General features: G+C 33.5%; 1 pseudogene; it reads left to right on the top strand.

The window, feature by feature from the left end:
- LOC120247658 overlaps positions 1–17,089 on the top strand; it is a 58,096-nt pseudogene extending 41,007 nt beyond the window's left edge.
- Positions 17,090–22,512: the final 5,423 nt, after the last annotated feature.

Raw genomic sequence — 22,512 nt, 5'->3', positions numbered from 1 at the left:
AGTGACACACCAAGCCCCAGGTTATCGCATTGGAATTAAGTAGACAAGCAAGTCTAACAACCCCAAGGGAAAATGCCGCTGACCCATTTATTTAGTAAGAATCACACGCAGAATAAGAGGGTGATTTAATTCTGGGCCAAGTAAGTATTTCTTAATTTATAAACTTAAACATGCATTTAATTCAATGTGGCAAAAATGCATGCTATCCAACTTATACATTTTGAAGCTAAGTCCTGTCAATAATTTTTACTTTACTGGAACAAAGAAAAATTATTGTGCTGAAATATTAAAATAGAAGTTTAAAAACCATACACTAATATTTTATCATGGTTTGAAACAAGTGTATCTACTGATAAATACAGAATGCCACATTAGGAGTAAATTTAAGTTACTAACTTGTCATAAAAGAGAACTTTGATGAACAGCTTGCATCATTTTCAGCTTGCTTCTTTTTTATTTTCATAGAACTGCTTACCAAAAAAAGCAAAAGTGCTGAAAATGATGGAAAAATATTTGAATTTGAATTATGACAGTAATGTCATACCTTACTATGTTTTTATCTGAAATGTTGAGAGATATTTACTTACTGCTAAAATTCCAAAGTCAAGAGCCTCATTTTTCATTTATTTCTTTTAGCTGAAGAATCAGCTAATATGCCATATTGTAACAATACACCTTAATCATTGCCCTAAGTCTTTCATGAATGGTTTGAAGTTATTTTCATCAACACCAATTTTTAAAAATTTGTTCAGTGATAAACAAAGTAAAACAAACAGAAAGACTAGTGCTATAAGTTGGAATCATTCTTAAACTTCTGCAAAAGCAAAGTACACCTATATCTACCATCTTTTCCTACCTCTCCTTCCAAATTATTTATTAACTTCTCACTACAGTATTGTGCATCCAAAATAATGTTAAGAAGAAATATTGAGGAAAAAGATCTTTTTTATTCAAATCATTGAAAACTGATGCCTCTCATGGTTTGTCTGCTAATACATTAGTCATACACACAAGTGAAATACAATCTAAGAGACCCGAGACCTGGCTTCCCTGCATATGCTTACTTTTTTTTTTTTTTTTTTTTGATAGACTGACGTAACCTGAAATATCGAGAACAAAAATTGTAAGAAAACTTAGAATAATCCAAGTGCATTAAAATCAACTGATTATTAATCTTCCAGATGATATACCTTCAGGTTTCAGATATTTTACATTAACAAGTTTTAAGAAGCACTTTTGTATATGAAGGAAAAAACTTTACAAATTGAAAATAAAGATCAGTCAAAACTATCTTATCAGGACAAAACTTTTTGTTCAGCATCATTCACATTCGTAACTTGACCATAAGATTTTTTGAAGCTTTGTCTCTACTTTTGATTTTAGAAACTGCCATATGGGTAACTTTATGTTCTCAGTATATTATTAAGAGCAATGGAAAGAACAGCAAGAAACAAAATTTTAATTAATGACTAACAAATCCTGAGGACTTTACATGTGAACTTTTCTTACATATGACCAGCCTTACGAAAAAAATACATGGAAAAATAAAGTGATCTACTTTAGCTCAAAAAGCTTGTAGGTGGTTGAATCAGATGTGACTGTTGACCTCAGTTTTCTGGTGCCTTTTTAATTCGTAATTTTTAATTTAGCAATGGATATGTTTTGGTGGTAGTGATGCTAGAGTTCATTTATTTGACAAATGAAGAAAACATCTAAATACCTAATTTCTAGGTGTAGATAAATATTTAACTTACAAATTATTTTCTGAATGATAGGAATATTTCCAACTATGTATGTATGAGAGGCATTTGATTATATAGAGAGAATACATATTATATCCAAAATGTAATTGCAGTAAGGTGAAATACCCTCTTAAATGCTTATTTTGGTCGTCAAATCCATATTAACTGTGTAACTAAAATTAATCAACTGATTCTCAAAATATAACAAAAACAAGTTCTTTAAAATCTTATTTCTATGTAGGTGTTCTTTCTGTTATTTAAAAATAAGAAATGTTTCATGAAAAAGTTACCAAATAAAAAATGGCATCTATCTATCTATCTACCTATCATCCATCCATCTATCTATCTATCTATCTATCTATCTATCTATCTATCTATCATCTATCTATCTATCTACTTACAGATATAGATATAGGTATATTCATATGACTTGTTTAGGCTATGAGTAATTTGTATTACCAGCTTAAGTGAGAAATCAAAAGTAATGATTAATTCTTGTCTTTTCCCAAGGGAATATGTTATTGTTATTATATTGCCATAAAGCCATTTACCGCATACATGTGAAATATCACAATGTAGAATTATTAGCTTTAGCCCTCAACTAGGCAAATTAAATATTTTAGCATGGTGAGATTCAAAATATATTGAGTATTTTTAATATAAATTTAAATCTTTGAAAGTGAAATATAGTTTAAAGTAGTACTTACTATTGTGTTATTTCAAGCAAGCTTTACAAAATTATAATAGGGTAGTCATTTGGAAGTTCAGCATGAAACTTACTTCCTATTGAGGGACCTAATTACCAAACATTTTTGCTCACATTGCCTGAAGGTTATGATTAGAACACATTAAAAAATCAGCAGATTCAGATCTAAGTGAACAACAAGGTACATAAGGTGATGAAAGGTCTTCAGTGAAAGTACAAGGCCATAGCCATTAAGGATCTTCTATGAGAGTAAAATCATTTAAAAATCAATGCAAAATCTTTTAGAGACTTTCTGTTCAGTAAAACACAGATAAAATTGCCAGAAAGAATGAGAGCTTCTGAATTTTATATGAACTAAACTAGAAATTACATGGAAAATCATAGGGAGGAGAAAAAACATGAATATATAGATTTTTAACAATATAGTTGTCTCAACACTTTAAGGTTGTTGTTACTGGGCATTGCTGCAAACACTATTACTTTATTTTTAATACTAAAATTTCAATTTTATCTTATAATGATAGTTGACAAACTTGATAAATTGGTAGAAACTATATAATAACTTTATTTGCATATTTAAAGTAGGATATTTTAACTTTCTACTTGACATATAAAAGTCTGTCTAGATGAATACATCAATAGAACAAAATAGAGTCCAATATGACAAATGAGTTTCACAAAGCGTGAAGACAATACAGTGGAGAAAGTATAGTCATTTCAACCATTTCAACTGTTTCAACACCAGAATAATTGAACATCTACACATAAATAAATTTTGATACATACCTCATACTATATACAAATAATAAGTAATTATTAAATGGAAGATAAACCCAAATGTAAAACCTAAAGATGTAAGTCTTCTAGAAAGAAAACTTTTTTTTTGGCTTTGTTTAAGCCCAAGAATTCTCAGCCGTGTCATCGAAAGCATAATCCATAAAAGAAAATGTGGTAATTTGACTTCATAGAAATTAAAAATGTTACTCTTCAAAAGAAAGACTAGGAAAAATATTTGCAAGTCATATCTTATCAGAACCTGTGTCTAGAATATACAGCATACTCCCTAAAATCAATAATAAGAAAACTCAAGTAAGTGGGCAAAAATTTAAACAGGCAATGTATGAAAGAGAACAAACTCATAAAAAATATACTCAACATCATTAACATTAAGGAAATATAAATTGAAATCACAATAGATTAACACCTAATATCCACAAGATTACCTTAAAGACTTTATCACAAGTGTTGATAGGGTCGTGGAATAACAGTGATTCTTATATACTGGAGTGGAGATACAAAATGATATGACCCGCTTCCGATAAAATTTGACAGTTTCTTAAAATTTCAAAGAAACTCATATTATAAAATCAATACGATACCACACATGGGTATTTCTCCAAGAAAATAAAGCATATGTCCATACAAGGACTTATACATGAGTGTTCATTACAATTTTATTCTCACTAGCCCCAAACTGGAAACAATCAAAATGTCCACATACATGTGAAAGAATAAACACATTTTAAGTATAGGTATACAATGGTATACTATACAGCAAAGAAATGAATGAACTATTGGTACATGAAAAAAAATGAATAAATCTCAGAATAATTATGCTGAGGAATGAAGTTCAGCCTCCCTCATTCAAACAAAAAAGGTACATAGTATATAAAACTTAAGAAAATATAAAATAACATATAATTAGATAAACAGATCAGTGACTGGTGGCTACCTACGGCTGGAGAGTAGGGGGGATAGCAGGAAGGGGTAAAAGGGATTATAAAGAGATATGAGGGAACTTTTGGGGGGTATTGGACATATTTATTATCTTGAATTTAGTGGTTTCATAGTCTGTACATATTTCAAAGCTTATCAAATTTAACAATTGGAATAGATACCAGGAATTGTATGTTAAATATAACCCAATAAAGCCATTAAACAAAAAGCTACCACCCCCATTAGTTTTGTGAATAAAATTTAAGAAAAAGTAAAATAAGGCCTTGAAAAATACAGCAACAACAACAGCAGCAACAATAATAAGGAAGAAGGAAGGGAGGACATACCACAGCTACTTTTAGGCTGCTTCCAACAAACCAAATGAGCAAACCACCAAATGTGTTGCTATAACGGCGGTTTCTCCAACCATTAAATGATTTCCCCTGTATCTCCTTCTCTACCTTCCACCAGAAATTGTTATTTTGGCCTAAGGGATCAAGAACTGATGGTAAAGCTCGCACATGGGAAAATCTGAGGGAATAAATCATTCCCAAGAATTATTTGGAAATGGCTGTTAAATTACTTTACATAATGTGTCTAAAAGAAACCACCCAGGAAGCCAGTATAATGACTTTTGCAGAACTGGCTTCCTAATTGCTCATGCGTTATGTCCCATGGGCAAGTAAACCTTGATTGAACAAACTAAAATTAGATAAACTGTGGTTGCCACTTTTATTTTAGAGTATAAATATTTCTAATAAATTCACATAAAATTCAATTACAATCCTAATAATGTACAAACATAGATCACTTTTTCTAAAGATTAGAAAATATAAAAATATTAGTAGACCTGTGGGAAAAAATAAAAGTTCACTTCAAATGAAGTGTACCATGCTAAGGAAGCAATGCAACAAATTCCCTCATGAAACAAAAGGAAAAATTAAATAAAGAAATTATATTAATTGCAAGATTTATGATACATTTTTCCCCGTGGTCTTAGATCAGAAATGAGGAGTTTGGGATGAAAGACCTATTGTATAATGTAACAGAGAGTCACACACTAAGCACTATTTGACAACTCAGTGTTAAAAATTATTTTATAATTTTGTGGAAGACTGGAAAAGTATTAATATAGTTAGACAAAATAAAGCAAACATAGAGTATATGATCCAATATTAATGAAACAGCCATGTTGACTTGGTGAAGCTTCCAGACTGGGATTTCCAGATGTTAGATTATAAATAGTAGTTAGAAGATCATAAAATTATCCAAACTATGTATATAGAGTAGAAAATTTAATATTTTGGTCAAGCATTGACATTTAAATTCACATTTAATCCTTTAATCTATAACATCTTCCATTTATGCAGCATCTACTCTATACCTGCCTAATTTGAATTCTTTAAAGATAATCATCTCATTTATTCATTACAACAAAATTTTATGGTAGGTATTATTAATCCTGTTTTAGATGAAGAAACAAACTCCCAATAGGTTAATTTGTGTATTAAGACATTTATAATGCCAGAGCCTAAATTTTGACAATCTTCTAACTGGCCATCCTGCCATAATTCATTGCTCTCTAATGCCATTTCCACGTGGAAGCCTGAATCATGTTCCCATTGCCTTCAAGATAAAGTACAAGCTCCATAATTTGGTGTGCTATGCCCTTCAGAAATGGGCCTTCCTTTACGCCTAGTGTTTTCTTTCTCACAGTGCTCTAATCCTCTCTCTCCATTGGAACCCCAGTCTGAGATTTTGACAGATTGTGTGGCTTTGGTTGAACTTGTGCATGGTTCTATCTGCTTTGAATGTCTGTCTTTTCTCTTACCCCAGGCTAGTTTCTACTTGGAATTCAGAATTTGCAAGGATCATTTCCTCTATGAAATGTTCTCTCACTCTCTCCAATTTCAAGTAGATGTCCTATGCCTTCCCCTTTCCACTCTGTCCATACATGTCATTATGCTTTTCACACTAGGATTTCTACTACTGCTGCTATATTTTTCACTACTCTTCTTTTTCTCTTTGTCCTCTTTTTCTCCATTAATAGATCATAAGATCCTTAAGGGCATGTTCTATGTCCATCGTCTAGCACACTGCCTGACATAATAAGCACTCAAATTGTATTTGTTGAAGAAGTAGGTAAATAAATAAATGGAAGCATAAGGAGAACATTTAGATAAATTAGTAATTCTAGAAAGAAAATGCACATTGTACAGGTCTATAACAATACTAAAAGTTAAACAGAAAATATAAAAGTATTTTTACAAATGAACAAATTAAAAATTTTGTTTTTAAAAAGATGTAAGAATTGAAAGTCTAAGATAATAAAAAGAATAGCAAATTGTATGGAAACACTTTTCACAATTAGGTGAATAAAATGTTTTTAAACAATATGTAAAATATTCAGTTGTATTGGGAATCAGAAGAGGTAATTTCTATCAAGTTAGCAACTATTCAAACACTTTTCATTTTTTATAATGATATACAATGGCAAGCGGGCTTTTGTTCCATGAGCTTATAGAGGGATTGTAAATAGGAAAGGACTTGGGACAGATAGTATGATTGCACATCCAGAGCATTAAAATTGCAACAATCTCGAGCCAGCAGTTTTATCTTAGTAATGAATTAATTTTTTTTAATTTTTTGAATGTTTTATTTATTTCTGAGAGAGAGAGAGAGGGAGAGAGAGAGAGAGGAAGCATGAGCAGGGGAGGGTAGAGAGAGAGGGAGACATAGAATCAGAAGCAGGCTCCAGGCTCTGAGCTAGCTGTCAGCACAGAGCCTGATGTGGGGCTCGAACCCACGAACCATGTGATCATGACCTGAGCTGAAGTTGGACGCTTAGCCAACTGAGCCACCCAGGCACCCCAGTAATGAATTATTTTTACAAAGGCAAACATGCATACATGGACAAAGATGATTATCACAGGGTTATTTATAATAAGAGATGTGAAACCATTTACATGTTCAATAATAGCAGTATTGCTAATTAATACTATAATACTGTAATTAGTATTCTATTAATGTAATAAAATATGTGATATATGAAAAAGTAGCACTGACATCACAAAATCTCATGCTTTGTAAAAACTGTATATGCGATATAAATTAAACTTAAACATACAAATGTCAAAACCATAGAATATTGAAACTTCTGTCTACAAAATAGTAAGTGATATTATGGATCTTAATTTTTTATTTTATTTTTCCATATTTTCTCCCCATTAAACATATTTAATAATCAGTAAAACTAAAAAGAGCATTAATTAATGAATGGAAAATATAGTTTTGGAAAGCAGCAGAGGTTAAATAGCATGAGTATGAAATGCCTTCACATTTTAAATACTAATTCATCAAACAACTTCTATGTCACTCAGAGAAATATTGTGAATATAAAATCAAACTATTCAAAGCCCCTTGTGTCTGTGTTTTTACTGTCTAGTTGATTATACATGTATAGGAGGGATGGTTATAAGACCACTAAAATCATCAACCAGCCTTGTCATTCCTCCCAAATGGGCTTACAGAGTCATGTCCATTTGAAAAATAATAGCTATAGATATATCATTTACATACACAAGTGTACATATAGAGAGTTCAGTGATCAAATAAACTATCCACAAAGGTTAGTTTTAACCAGCAAGAAAACACCAGGAAATGACAGATATACGCTGCCAATTAGGAAGAAAATTTTATTCTAGGTTATGTAAGGTGATCCTACTGTTTGCTCGCACAGAAGAAGATTCTGCATGGAATGCGGTATTATTCTGGCAACTGATTAGCATTTTGATATGCTCAAAATTTGTTCACATGGAAATGAAATATTAAAGCAGACAGCAATTCAAAGTAATAGATGAAACTATTGCACAAAATTGTTTTTCTGTATTTTTAGATAATTGGTTGCCAAGGAATGCACTCAAGATTATTTCTGCCTTTTTGATCACCACAGAGATAAGCATATAACAGGAAATATATATACATATATATATGCATATATATGATACACTCACACACATACACATTATCCATATATATGCAAAGTGTATATACCTTCTTTTGATTTAGTCTGTTAAAAATTAGTGCAAAACTAGGAGCTATCTTCCTGTTTAGTAAATGATGATAAAATATTATGTCTCAAGATTACTAGAGAGTGTTCAGATTCAATTTTCTCTTTATCTAGCAAAAATGAAGAACTGAAAATATCATTAAATCTATTTTGTTATTATCCAAAGGGAACTTATCTTGAAATTTATAAATATGACTTCTGTAAAACTTTTCCAGTTTGTAACATTTCATACTCTATTAATTGCTGCTAAAATGTTACTTTAAATTTTTTTAATGTTTTATTTATTTCTGAGAGAGAGAGAGAGAGAGAGAGGCAGCATGAGGAGGGGAGGGTCAGAGAGAGAGGGAGACACAGAATCCAAAGCAGTCTCCAGGCTCTGAGCGAGCTGTCAGCACAGAGCCTGAATTGGGGCTTAAACCCACAAGCCGTGAGATCATGACCTGAGCCGAAGTGGGACGCTTGGGACCCTTAACCAAATGAGCTATCCAGGTGCCCTAAAATGTTACTTTAAATCTACACTGTATAAAAACACCTGATCATTCTTGATCAAGCTCAAAATGGGAAATAAACATGTTATATTCAGGTGATGAAGATGAATGTTCTTTAAAAAAAAGGTGTGGAACATTAAAAGTAAAATTACAAGTAGTTGAAATGTGTCTAAACTTGTTCTTGGTCCTAACTGTGAGAAGGGAATAGCAGCTTATATTTGGGATGTGTGTTTGTTCTTTCAGTTCACAGTCTATTTGGTAAATGACCTATTCCAGCACTGGAAATGTGACCACAGTGGCTCATAAGTGCTAATGTATAGCCAAAAATTGCAAACCCCCCACTCCTAACATCACTTCACTCCTACAGTGTCATGCTTAGAGTTTCATTGTACATTCACTTTTCAGGATATAAAAGTTAAATGTTTTCAATGTGTTGTTTACATATAGTCGCAAAAAAGTTCAGTTTCCCCTCCATCATGCAATGGGATTATATTTGGGGATCTCATGGCAGTCACATTGCAAAAAGCTTGTAGTCAAAGGAATTTTTATTCTTTTATAATATTCTATGTAATAAAGATCTTTGATTCTTAAACATATATTACAAAAATGAATTATAATGTGTTTGGTCAATATTATTGGCTTTCTTTTTCTTTTGACCTTCTTAATTCGATCCATTGACATTTGCTCATTTTTAAAAATATCTCACATCGTCCAAAAGGTAGCAGACTGATTTCATCCTTGTATTTCCTGAGCCTCTAGCTGTCCACAATTTGAAAAGGAAACCACAAGAAGGTAGTGCAATCTATTCTCTTTTCAAAAATGTATATTTTATGAGCTTGTAAGATTGTTGGCGAAGGTGAGGTGAATAATGCTTATAAAGACCAACAACAATATAAAAGCTCACATATAATTTGGAGCTGCAGCTATCTGATGGAAATACTACCGAAAATAAGGGAGCCTGGTTTGCTGTCTAATGAACTTGGAAACAACTATCTAACACACACATTTATAGACACGTTATTTTGTTTATTTAAAAAGCATGCTTTATTCCACTGTGTTGAGTTTTAGATTTAATTTATTTTAGTATACCCCTTATTCTGAGAATTTTGGTATTTTCAAACTATCGGATCTTTGAAGTTATATTTATTTAGAAAACTGCAGATTAAAAAAAACCACCCTAAATTTAGCTAACAGTTGGTCAGGAAAATGCATCCTAACTAAGTAATTTGCAACCCAAACAAAATTCTCAATTTTAAAGATCGTTTTTCATAATATTTAATTATTTACATATTGTATAATTCCTAAAGGATTGGTGGTCATTAGCGTATTCAAAATACACCCTAAAATAAAATTTTATATACTCACTGTTTAAAATCCACAATAAGACAACATGAGATATGACCTAGTTTAAATTCATACTCTGACTTTTTCTGAAATATCAGTGGTGGTTTTGTATATTTAATTAGAAATTGCCATATTTTATGGCTTTACAGTCCATATATGATTTTAAGCACCTTAGAAATATCATTGGTGTTCTAAAAAAGAAAATGTGGTATATGGGAAAGCCACAAATTTATTATTCAAGACTTGAGGTATACTGCTTAAAGTACTATTAAGCTGGATTAAAAATATTGATTTTAAAAATCTACAAGCAACTCCACCAAATATATACATCATACATATTCACTTGATTTAATTATGATTCATAATCTAGGCATGCTATATTTTCTTTCCCTTCTCCCCACTCAGTAGGCATGTTTTCCTTTAACAATGATTTGTGGTTTAATTTTAAATGTTTCTCACCCAAATTAATATAATTTTACATATACAGGGCACATATTAAATTTTTAAAGCATTCAATATCATGGTGAACTATGGCTAATAAAATAAAAAAATAGTTTAAGAAACTGCATGGCTGTTTTATGGATCTATTTACTACAGATTCATAACTTTAAATAATGGATCCAGCAATCAAAGTAAATGTTTTGTAAAAATGCAGTGCATTTCAAAATACTTGAATTAATTTATTTTTAAGCATATTTGCATATTTTACCTTCTTAGATTACATGTAATTCTATTAAAATATATCATATAACATGGATAGCAACATGGCTAATTATGTAAGCCAATATGATACAATCACAATGTGTTAGTAGTTTGTATGTACCACTAATAACTTTTTTTACAAGTTATTTGATTTCCCAAATATTATTTGTGCCCTCCCCCCCAAAAAACACAAAGACCTAATTTTGGGGACAGAATATTTAAAAATAAAAGAGTTCATATCATTTTTTACAATTTAGTTGAAAACGCTTAAGGTGATTGTGTGGGTGCATGTTTTCCCTATGACAGAATATTGTTTAAACTCACTTACTAGTTTTATTTAGATGTGTACAGTTTTAAAATACGTTTAACATATTATATATTTCTTAGGAATCAATAAATTTTGAGCTGACATTCTCCAAATAATATCATTAACATTTCTAAATTTACTCAGTTTGGTATCAAAATGATACGAATTTTTGTTTTCTTGAATTTTTATAAATATTTAAAATTTCAACTGAAAAATTTAAACTTTTAACTTTGGCTCTCTGGCATCCAAACAATGAACTTACTTGTAGCAATCAACAGTATAGGACAACAAGAATACAGAGTGCCTGTGATGGAGAGGACACGTCAGACAGTAATGCTGTATTGATTCTTAGGCAAAAGCTACTCAGAAGGCAAGATTTTCCATAATCACATGAAAAACTTCTCACTCTGATGACTTGTGTAATTTAAGCGGCACACTAACATAGAGAAAGATTCTTGATGTCCTAGGTAAAAAGGTGAAATTTGTTTTTTATTTAAGTACACTGGATAAACAACAATTAACAAGTTGCACTCGTTGACTCCAAAGAGCATGGGAATTAACAACTATTTTCCCCTGAGCATTTGTGTAGAGATTTAAACAATTGTGTGTACCAATAATGTGAGTAGGATATTCTGCATATGCAAGCAGAACTTTTTATAGACAGGAAACCTAGTATTGGGAGTTAAAAAACAAAAGCCAGGGGCCATTACAAGGTTCCTTGGACATCTTATGATATACCCTTATGAATAATAGATCAGGGATTAAGAATGAGCATGATGAGCAATTTCTAGAATATTTGGAAATCTTGTAGCTTCCAGACATTTTTGTATTACTTGTAAATCTACTGGGAAGTTCTACCACATGAAATTATTCATATTGAAAATTAATAATAATTTTAAGAACAATAAATTATTTATAGAGGAAATGCTCACATAAGAAATAAACAGAATGATATTAATGCCAAAACTGTTAGAGTAAAACAAAATCACAGAATTCTGAACAAGACAAAACAGTGAATTTTGTTTTATAAAATGAAAAATGAATTTGTGTTTCAAGTTTCTTGAGTTCAAATCCTGATTTATTTTATTACTACTTGCTTGACTTAGAGCAAAATTTTTAAACCATACTCAGAATGTTTATATCCACTTGACAAGTGGGATAATAATGCCTATGCTTTATTGGTTTGTCATCAGGATTAAATGAGATACATATATTTTTTGGAGTTAAACACTAAAATGTGAATTCTTGAGAAGTTTCTTAAAAATGTCATTGGTATATGGGAAACTTTATTTATATAAGAATCCCAATGCTGAAAAAGAAATCAATAATGATATAGTTCAGTTTCACCTCATAAATGCCAACAACAACAAAATGTTAAGAAAAACTTAAATGTGAAGTGACCAAAATGTTACTAGATATCAAGTTTCTTATACTCAAAATGAACAGAAACTGCCTGTCACAATGCTGCTCCAAGTTAACACAGTAAATGGGGGGTTATGTTGAATAGTTTCGAAATGCAATTGGATAATTAATTTAATAGAAATAAAGGTAATTTATCATGTCCAAAAAAAAAAGAATAGTTTTATTTAAAAGTTTTATGCCAGTCCTTTGCAATATTTAATTACAAGCCTAAATGTTGAATTATGTGAATGCTAACTCATAAAACTAAAATGAAATGGTTATTTAATCTATTCATTTGCTTTTGAAGCTGAACTGAAAAACATATTGTTAAGTTAACTTTATTTCTTAAAAATTTTTTTTTCTTTATTTTGAGAGAGAGAGGGAGAGAGAGAAAGAGAAAAAGTAGGGCAGGGCTAGGGCAGAGAGAGATGGAGAAAAAGAATCCCAAGAAGGCTATCTCTCAGCTGTCAACACATGACTTGATTTCACCAACCATGAGATCGTGACTTAAGCCAAAACCAAGAGTCAGATGGCTGAGTGATCCACCCCAGCACTGCAAGATTACTACATTTTTAAAAGTGACAATACTTATGTGTATAACATAATCTTACTTGGCTTAGTGATTATACAGATTGATGAACCATTGCTTCCTTCTGATGATCTCAAATTCTTTGTGTTATAAATTCAACTTTTCTAGCACTCAGTGGAAAACGGAGCACAGTTACTTACATTTACTTCTTGATATTGATTTAGGTGAGGACTGATCAATTTCTTTTATTGGAGTCTCCACCACAGACTGGATGAAGAAGAATACTTCCTTGGTTAAGCACTAATTTGTAGGATCCACGTTAGCGTATCTGCTCTAAGCCCTCTCAATGTTTCTATAAGAGTTGTGGAATCAACAATAATAACACGAATATTATGGTAAACAGAGTCGAGAGTTTTCAGGGGAAGCATTTCTGAGATCACCTTAGCACACAAAGACAGGTTTGATTAAGTTACTCATTTTCTAGTCCCTAAAGCATGCCAAGCAAAGAGTAACAGCACCATGACAACAAAAAAATCTGAATAGCAAGCTCATGAAATATCTGATTTTGACTGAAGTACCTTCTCTATGAACTTTCAAAATAATTTTGCTGCAAATTATACACGCATTAATTTATCTAAAAGGAATTTACTCTAATTGGTTAATATCTGTAACTCAACAAAATTTTGGAGGGCATTGACAAAATAATGAACTGAAAAATATGTTTTTCAAAGCAATGGGAAAATTGAAGAAGACAAATCATTGTTTTTTAGGAAAACGGATTTCAGTTTGAGCAAGTATATAGAAGATCTATATGGAGCTATTCTTTTTTTTTTTTTTTTTTACTTTTTTTTAAAGTTTATTTATTCGTGGTGAAAGAGAGCTCACATGTGTGTGTCAGGAGTGGAGGGCAGACAGAGGAGAGAATCCCAAGCAGGCTCCACTAACAGTGCAGAGCCTGACCATATGAAGGGCTTGATCTCACAAACATGTGAGATCATGACCTGAGCCGAAATCAAGAGTTGCATGCTTAACCAACTGAGCGACCCAGGCACCCCCATATGGAGATATTCTGGAAGCAATTTGAGCATTCACTGACATATAGGTGATAATTAAAGACATAATCCTGGATAAAGTCATTCAAGGAAGAGATTTTAGTGTGTCAAGAACAGAGAAACAAACATGGAACACAGAGAACCACAGTACTTACATAGATAAAAAGATACAGAAGTGAATGAGAAAAGACATTTAAAATGGTAGAAGGAAAAGCAAGATAGAGGGGCACCTGGGTGGCTCAGTCGGTTAAACGTCTGACTTCAGCTCAGGTCATGATCTCACAGTTTGTGGGTTTGAGCCCCTCATTGGGCTCTGTGCTGACAGCCAGATCAGAGCCTGGACTATTTCAGATTCTTTGTGTGTGTCTCTCTCTGACCCTTCCCTGCTCATGCTGTCTCTCTCTCTCTTTCTCTCTCTCTCAGAAATAAATTTAAAAAAATTAAAAAAGAAAGAAAAGCAAGATAGAATTGTTTTGTTTTATAACAGCATATACTGGAAGAGAGTGATAAATCATGTCATATTCTGAAACAAAATTACATAGGTTAAATAAGAACTTATAAAATTGTCATAAGGAAAAATTCAAAGCAGAATGTTAAGTTAAAAATATAAAATAATAATTATGTCTCTATAGGCTACAATTCCAGTTTTATAAAAGATATAGCTGGATGCGTAAAGATAATGAACTGGAAGGAAATATCACACCATGTTAACATTGGCTATATGTGGCTTATTTAAAATTTTGAAATTTAATAAATTGCCCCAAAAATGTCTTAAACACAAAAACCAAAAACATTCACTGAATTTTCTATTTAAGGAGGCAAAATAGAATGTTAAAGTAGAAAGAGCTTGTAGTTTAGAATCAGACTTGCCTGAGCTCCAATATCAACTCAAAATCAATATCAAATAAATATCAATAACTGTGGCAATATCAAAAGTCAATTGGAAAAGCATACTAATTTATGGGATAGTTCTTTTTTTTCACTAAATTGAAATTTTACCTTTATCATAATATAAATCCTGAGATATGCAAGATTTTATTATTTATTTCTCTACTTTGTTCCATTTCTCTATGATCTCATTCCGAGCAAATAACAAATTGAAATTAAAGGTGATATGAGCTCAATTAGACATTAGGATCAATCAGCATCTTAATTAGCTCCTCACATTCCATGTATGTTAATGTACTGTGTATCATTATTTCTGCTATGTCCTCTCTCAGCAAAGTCAATATTTGAAAAATGAGTGATGAAACCGAGATCTTAGGACTTCAGAAAATTGTGATTATGTTCAATTCTTGGCCTGAGGAATAAATTTGTGAGCAGAATAGCAGAGCCAACAATAGGAACTCAGAAAGAAATGAAAGCCATAGCCAGTTAGCACAATAGGCATAATTGGAGAATAAAACTTATGATGAATAACTAATTCCAATAAAGACAGAAAGAAATGAGTGCCAATTGGTTAGATCTTTGAAATCTATTTCACAACCAGGCCTCTTCCTTTATCTCTTCCTCTCTTTCCCCCATCTTGCCTTTTTTTTCCTTTCCCTTTTTAAAAAATCTTTCAATCATTTATCAAATTTCCATCTTATTATTTGTCCATCAACTTTTGAACCACTTCTCTGGGGTCACAGAATTACTACCAAAGGAATCGCTGTTAAACATACACATATTCCCTCATGGTAATACATACACAGGGCCACACATTTCTCTGGTTAAAAATTAGGAACTTGACTAGTCCTCACCTACGAGTTACTGAGGTTGCATATGTGCCACTTCTGCCACTGAACCCTGGATGTCTCTTAGGCTTCCCATCACACCATGCTATTAAAGAAAGCAATGTATAAATATTGCCTAACACTTAGGAATCTTGTGGCTTTATATTTCAGAGACATGTTTTCTTTCAAATTCTGAATCACAATTTGAAGAGTGGTTCTTTTTGAAAAAGGAAAGATGTTGTGCCAAAAGAGAGACAAAACACTTGATCTATTCTATTGTTCCTGAAGATGTGGACTTCTTCCTGGTATATGCAAGAACAAATATACAAGAAAAATATAAATAGACAATACTGAGCACCCACGAACAGATTGTAGCTCATGGAGGTACATGGAGAGATAGAGGTAGAGGAAGAAACTGGCAAGGGGGTAATAAATTTCAAAATCTAGAGAGAAATCAGAGACCAAGGAGCACCATCAGGCAGGTAGTATTGTAGATTCAAATATATACTTAGCCTAAATTCTTAAATCCTAAAATTACTTCAGAAGAGGAATTTATGTTTCCTGTCTTTTTCTTTGCTGCCCTTTGAAAGCACCACTCAGCTCTAAAATTTATTTTCTTTATGAAAGAATGCGACTGACCAATGTGTATTATGACTTGTACACACCTTTTCAGGACGCTAGCTACTATAGAGAATGCCCAATTCAGATGTTTGCTTTAATATCTATTTTTAAAAATTCAAAATAGGGGCCCCACCTCCACTCCTGGAACCAGCCAGCTTGCTCTGGTCGAGGAACACTCCAGTCCCCTTCCTGCAGGCTGCTGCCTTGAGACCTGGGACCTCAGCTAACGATGCTGAGAGCTGTGTGGAGAGAGGGGCTTCTGCATCCTGCATGTTAGTGCCCTAGGGGCTAAGGATGGTGCCTGGAGGCTGCGCAGACTCTGCTCTCTGTGCGTAAATTCACAGACATGAATGGATGACAAGAGAAAACGGTATGGGAACGGTGGGAATCAGCAATTTTGCACAGGAAGCTTTGGGAGATGTTTACTATAGGCTGTCCAAAGTTGGGACAAAATTGAAGAAACAGGTTGAATTTGGTGCTTTGGAAAGTGTGAAAGTTGCTAGGGAACTCTATTCTCCTGTATCAGAAGACGTAACTGAGATTAATGAAGCTCTTGCAGAAAATCCGGGACTTGTCAACAAATCTTGCTTATGAAGATGGTTGGCTGATCAAGATAACACTCAGTAATCCTTCAGAACTAGATAAATTAATGAGTGAAGAAGCATATGAGAAATACATAAAATCCATTGAGGAATGAAAATGGAACCCTGAAATAAACGTGTGAAACAACTTAAAATAAAGAAAATTTCAAAATGAAGATATTGATTTATTTGATTCATTCTCACTCTGCTCATGAAAATCTTAACCAAAAAATTTGATAGAGAATGGGTACTACTTTATTGTTTTCTGATAGAAAATGTGATTTCATTTCATAGTGTTATAGGCTTGTAACTTTATATAAAATATACAAAACATATTGGAAAATAACTTTAGAAATTCAGAAAAAGGTAAATGATATATTTTTTCTTGTCATCATTTAGAAGAGATGTTGATTGCAAATACACAATTTTTAGATGTTCCTATATGCTTAAGTTTCTATAATGTATTCGAGAGCCTTGAATCCAGCTAAATGTATACAGGTACTTATCAAGTTAGGCAACCCATTTAATTGCAGGAATTATTTTTGTTGTTCCTGCAATCAGTGTGCATTTGAAATCAGCTAGAAGAGCTAAATATAACTTGACTACCGTCAGTCTTTTAAGTTCCTCATTTTGGACTTTCTTAGGTATAACACAATCAAAAAATGACATCTTTTCTAACAAGACCAATTTACACTAATATAATTTTTTTTTTTTTAAATTTTTATTTATTTATTTATTTCTAGGAGAGAGAGAGAGAGACAGCGTGAGCAGGGGAGGGTCAGAGAGAGAGGGAGATACAGACTCTGAAACAGGCTCCAGGCTCTGAGCTGGCAGTCAGCACAGAGCCGGACGCGGGGCTCGAACCCACGAACCGCGAGATCATGACCTAAGCGAAAGTCGGACGCTTAACCGACTAAGCCACCCAGGCGCCCCATAATATAATTTTTAAATAGTCATACTTCAAACACTAATATTCTTGAACATTTTGAAACACAAATCCATTACTTCTTGGGCTAGGCTTCCCCTTCCATGTAATTGCTTATACAATGAAAGTATTTTATTTTAATGATATAGACAAAGGCAAGTACTTGAGTCAAAAGCAAAATAATACCTACTATTTGAGTGCTTACAATGGAAAGGCTTTGCATTTATTATCTCATTCACACAAGAGCCACTAAAGGTGGTGCAATTATTCTAACTCTTTGGGTGACCAGTGATATGAGAAATACTAATTATACCCAAGGTCACAGAAATGGAATGAGTAATTCTGGGTTTGACTGTTAGGTTTATCTAATTCTGAGGCTATAGTTAAAAAGTGAAAAAATAGTTGTTATGTTTGCTTTATTTTATTTAGATGTAATATAATAAGGTTTAATTGTGGACAATATTGGACTGATTTCTTACATGCAGTAAATATATTGAAGAACTTTAGAAAGAGGCTCACAAATTAGCACTTTTAAAACCAACTCCCTACATTTGTGCTCCTAGCTCTCATTTGAGTAATTATGAATGGGTAACTAACTAGTTAGACTTCCTGATATTTGGGACTCTTGCTATACTTATTGGAAGATAAAATCATAACGAGTGCAGTACTTTTCTGCCATGTGTCTGTGACAGGATCTTCCTGTACTCATTAATAATAATAGAAGAAATTGGATTATTTATTTCTGAGAGAAGTTTGGCTTGATGCATTTCATCATATAACCTTAGTTAGATTAAGTTTGATTCTTCACTTTTGGGGAACGATTTACTAAATTTATCAACAAAGGATATGAACCACTAGATGGATCCAATATTAAAGACTCTACAAATATCATTTATATGCAAGTGAATGATATGTGATTACTTCATCTGAACTTCTACTTGGATTTCAGTATGATGCAAACCCTAACAATAATATCTTATTATAAACTAGTAAGGAGTTTACATGTTTCAGTTATTTGAACAGTACTGACTAGGAATCTCAATCAAAATTTCTTTTTCTGGGGGCGCCTGGGTGGCTCAGTCAGTTAAGTGTCCGAATTCGGCTCAGGTCATGATCTCCGGGTTCGTGGGTTCAAGCCCCACATCGGGCTCTGTGCTGACCACTAGCTCAGAGCCTGGAGCCTGTTTCAGATTCTGTAACTTCCTCTCTCTCTGACCCTCCCCTGCTCATGCTATTGCTCTCTCTCTCTCTCTCTCTCTCAGAAATAAAAAAAAAAAGTTTTCTTTTTCTGTAAACTTTGCTGTTCAGTTTTCCATTGGGGCCACTAGAAAAGTATGTCTTCTTTGTTTGTTTGTTTCAAATTAGTTTTTAAATTCCAGTTAGTTAACGTACAGTGTGATATTCGTTTCAGGAGAAAAATTTAGTGATGCATCACAAGTGCCCTCGATAATACTCATCCCCCATTTAACCCATCCCCCCACCCACCTCCTCTCCAGCAACCCTCAGTTTGTTTTCTTTAGTTAGAGTCTGTTTTATGGTTTGCCTCTCTTAATGAACATTCCAGAAGAAACATTTAAAATATTATGTCAATAGACTCAATTCATTTTACACTAAGTATTGTATAAGATATCCATTTTTCACAAGAAAAGATAAATTTCTCTTAACAATGTTACCCTTTCACAAAAAAGAAACCTAGAATGTATTTTTAAAATTCTGTACAATGATTAACTTAGAGAGGATGTGATTTTGATCTTCAACTGCACCAAAGCAATTGATAGTATTTTAAAGGTATGGGTACAAAAAATTGAAAGGTCAAAAACAGAGTGAGAGATAAAATGTGTATATAACACTTGTAGAAGTGGAAAAGGCTATCAATATACATGTAAATAAACAATTTATTAAGATATATAAACTTAAAGTCAATTGATATTGTTTATTTAATTTAAAGACTATTTAAAAAACTCTTTTTAATGTTTATTTATTTATTTTAAGAGACCACTAGGAGGGGAGAGGCAGAGAGAAAGGGAGAGAGAGAGAATTCCAAACTGGCTCCATGCTGTCAGCACAGAGCCCAACAAGGAGCTTGATTCCTCAAACCATGATATCAACCTGAGCCCAAATTGAATCAGACACTTAACTGACTGAGCCATCCAGGCACCCTTGAGAACTACTTTTAAATAAAAATCACTGGGTGCAACTTCTTTCTTAGCTGTTTACTTTTTTCTTTTCTTTTTTTTTTTTATGTTTTATTGTCAAGCTGACTTCCATATAACACCCAGTGCTCATCCAAACAAGTGCCCTCCTCCATGCCCATCACCCCCTTCCTTTCTCCGCCCTGCCCCTCCCTACCATCAGCCCTCAGTTTGTTCTTAGTATTCAAGAGTCTCTCATTGTTTGCCTCCCTCCCTCCCCCCAACTATTTTCCCCCTTCCCCTCCACCATGGTCCTCTGTTAAGTTTCTCCTAATCCACCTATAAATGCAAACATATGGTATCTGTCCTTCTCTGTCTGACTTATTTGACTTAGTGTAATACCCTCGAGTTCCATCCACGCTGCTACAAATGGCCAGATTTCATTCTTTCTTATTGCCATGTAGTAGTCCATTGTATAGATAAACCACATCTTCTTGATCCATTCGTCCGTTAATGGACACTTAGGCTCCTTCCATGATTTGTCTATTGTTGAAAGTGCTGCTATGAACATTGAAGTACATGTGCCCCTATGCATCAGCACTCCTGTATCCCTGGGGTAAATTCCTAGCAGTGCTATTGCTGGGTCATAGAGGAGTTCTATTGTTAATTTTTTGAGGAACCTCCACACTGTTTTCCAGAGGGGCTGCACCTCTGGTTGGTTTACATTCCCACCAACAGGGTAGGAGTGTGCCCATTTCTCCACATCCTCGCCAGCATTTAGTCTCCTGATTTGTTCATTTTAGCCACTCTGACCGGTATGAGGTGGTATCTCAGTGTGGTTTTGATCTGCATTTCCCTGATGAGGAGGGATGCTGAGCATCGTTTCATGTGTCTATTGACCATCTGGATGTTCTCTTTGGAGAAGTGTCTGTTCATATCTTCTGCCCATTTCTTCGTTGGGTTGTTTGTTTTTTGGGTGTGGAGTTTGGTGAGTTCTTTATAGATTTTGGATACTAGCCCTTTATCTGATATGTCGTTTGCAACTATCTTTTCCCATTCCATCGGTTGCCTATTAGTTTTATGGACTGTTTCCTTTGCCATGCAGAAGCTTTTAATCTTGATGAGGTCCCAATAGTTCATTTTTGCTCTTGGTTCCCTTGCCTTTCGGGATGTGTCAAATAAGAAGTTGCTGTGGTTGAGGTCAAGGAGTTTGTTTCCTGCTTTCTCCTCTAGAGTTTTGATGGTTTCCTGTTTCACATTCAGGTCCTTCATCCATTTTGAGTTTATTTTTGTGTATGGTGTAATGAAGTGGTCTAGTTTCATTCTTTCACACATTGCTGTCCAGTTCTCTCAGCACCATCTGTTAAAGAAGCTGTCTTTTTTCCATTGGATACTCTTTCTTGCTTTGTCAAAGATTAATTGGCCATACATTTGTGGGTCCAGTTCTAGGTTCTCTCTTCTCCATTGGTCTGTGTGTCTGGTTTGGAGCCAATACCATACTGTCTTGACGATTATAGCTTTATAGTAGAGGCTAAAGTCTGGGATGATGATGCCTCCCATTTTGGTTTTCTTCTTCAATATTACTTTGATTATTCAGGATCTTTTGTGGTTCCATACAAATTTTAGGATTGTTTACTCTAGCTTTGAGAAGAATGCTGGTGCAATTTTGATTGGGATTGCATGGAATGTGTAGATTGCTTTGGGTAGTAACAACATTTTAACAATATTTATCCTTCCGATCCATGAGCATGGAATGTTTTTCCATTTCTTTGTGTCTTCAATTTCCTTCATAAGTTTTCTATAGTTTTCATCATACAGAACTTTTATATCTTTGATTAGATTTATTCCTAGGTATTTTATGTTTTTTTTGTGCAATTGTGAATGGGATCAGTTTCTTGATTTCTCTTTCTGTTGCTTCATTATTGGTGTATAAAAATGCAACCGATTTCTGTACTGGGTGCAACTTTTATGTAGTCTCTAGATAATCCTTTTTACTATTTCAATGAATCACAGTAAATACATATTGAATTAATTCAGGTTTGTAACATTTAACAAGTTCTCTAATCATTTTCTGGTTTAATAGGTGTCCAACTAGCATAAATCTTTGTCTTTTAACTAAATTTACTTCATGTGTTAAGGACATTAAAATGTGTAGTTATTGGGAGAGGGCAAGATGGCGGAGAAGTAAGGAGCTCCGTACTTGCACTCGCGCCCATACATCACACAGAAAAGATCCGAAGACATTGGAAACCTTACAAAACCTGAGAGATTGGGAGAAAAAAGACGCAGAATCCACTGAGAGAGCCTTCTAACGGGAGAAAAACCTCCATTGGAAAGACCGTACTTGCCAAATACCTGCACACCAGGTCCCCTCGCGCCAGCTGGTCCTGGAGGGGGCTGAGCACACAAACTGCTTCTTTGTGCTACTCCTGGAGGCTAGACTTCAGAGTGGTGGCGCGCCTGCCGCCATTGTAGCTCCCGG

Source organism: Hyaena hyaena, unplaced genomic scaffold (assembly GCF_003009895.1).
Source record: "Hyaena hyaena isolate Hyena2069 unplaced genomic scaffold, ASM300989v1 scaffold_540, whole genome shotgun sequence".
Taxonomy (NCBI): Eukaryota; Metazoa; Chordata; class Mammalia; order Carnivora; family Hyaenidae; genus Hyaena; species Hyaena hyaena.
This window is presented reverse-complemented; position numbering and strand designations above follow the sequence as displayed.